This window comes from Capsicum annuum, unplaced genomic scaffold (genome assembly GCF_002878395.1).
Source record: "Capsicum annuum cultivar UCD-10X-F1 unplaced genomic scaffold, UCD10Xv1.1 ctg26163, whole genome shotgun sequence".
Taxonomy (NCBI): domain Eukaryota; kingdom Viridiplantae; phylum Streptophyta; class Magnoliopsida; order Solanales; family Solanaceae; genus Capsicum; species Capsicum annuum.
In genome coordinates this window covers 1-1,014 of record NW_025832414.1, presented here as the reverse complement: position 1 = coordinate 1,014, position 1,014 = coordinate 1, and the positions used below count along the sequence as shown (strand labels likewise).

Sequence of the window (1,014 nt, the reverse complement as noted above, 5' to 3'; positions counted from 1 at the left end):
ACTTCAGCGTGGCCGACATAACCTCTTTTGGGATAAAGAAGAGAAAAAATTGGAATTGTGATTTATTTTGGTTTTTTTGTGGCAAAATATTCAAGATAAAAGTGGAAGGTAAAATCAAAGACACTATTAAAAATCATGGAATGAGGGAACCAGTGGATGAACCAAGATTTCCACTAAGGGGTGTCAAAGTATTTTATATATATATATATATAACAAAGAATATTACCTTTTTGTTTAGAGGGCGAGCCTTAAACTTGGGAATTTTGGTCATCATTTCTTCCTCTAGCTCAGCTGAACTCTTTACTCTTGTTGGACGAACACATTGCGCTGTTACAAATTCAGGTTCTTTAGGCCTGGTCAATATAAGCTTATGCTTCCTCTGCATCTTTCTAGCTGGATCATCCTGTGAAGTTGAATTGCTCATGGGAGGCAGTGACATCTCCCTGGTGCTAGATTGGAACTTTTTCATCATTTCTGCTATTGAAACGAATGGAGGAACTGGTTCCCGAGCATACATCTTAAGAGAGTAGAAACAATGTTAAGTTAGATTCACAACATCCAAAATTTCTGTATATTCCAAAATGCATGAAAAGGAAAATATTGTCATACAAACCTTTCTGTCTTGCTTATAAACTTCTGCAGTCAAAGCAAACAAGGTGGAACTACTGCTAGCAACTCCAACTTTGGCTTTGTGCGGCAGATTCTAGGGTTTGACATTAAGAATTTACCGTGTTCGGAGGAAAGAATAAGCATGGTCAGATAAAAAGTGATATTATGCATATCCAAATAAGATCTGAAAGATAAAATTCACCGGTTTGGATTTTCTGCCTTCTAGTTTCTGTCTTTTTATAGCTTGGTTTTCTTGTGAAAGATTATGCGTTCCAATAGCACTTTTCGTGATTGCTTGCCTACGCAACAGTCACAATTAATTATATCTACCAGGATATTTTTGGAATTCCAAACAAAAGAAATCCATGCTAAGAAGCTAAAACTGTTAACTTACTTTCTCGCACT

At 36.3% G+C, this 1,014-nt stretch overlaps 1 long non-coding RNA gene across 1 annotated transcript; it reads right to left on the bottom strand.

Annotated features, from left to right (window-relative positions):
- Positions 1 to 406: 406 nt before the first annotated feature.
- Positions 407 to 735, bottom strand: LOC124890858. Its single transcript, XR_007049414.1, has 2 exons — positions 614 to 735; positions 407 to 517 (listed from the first exon to the last, which is right to left on the bottom strand). It is a non-coding gene; the product is annotated as an uncharacterized LOC124890858 (long non-coding RNA).
- Between the last annotated feature and the right edge of the window lie 279 nt (positions 736 to 1,014).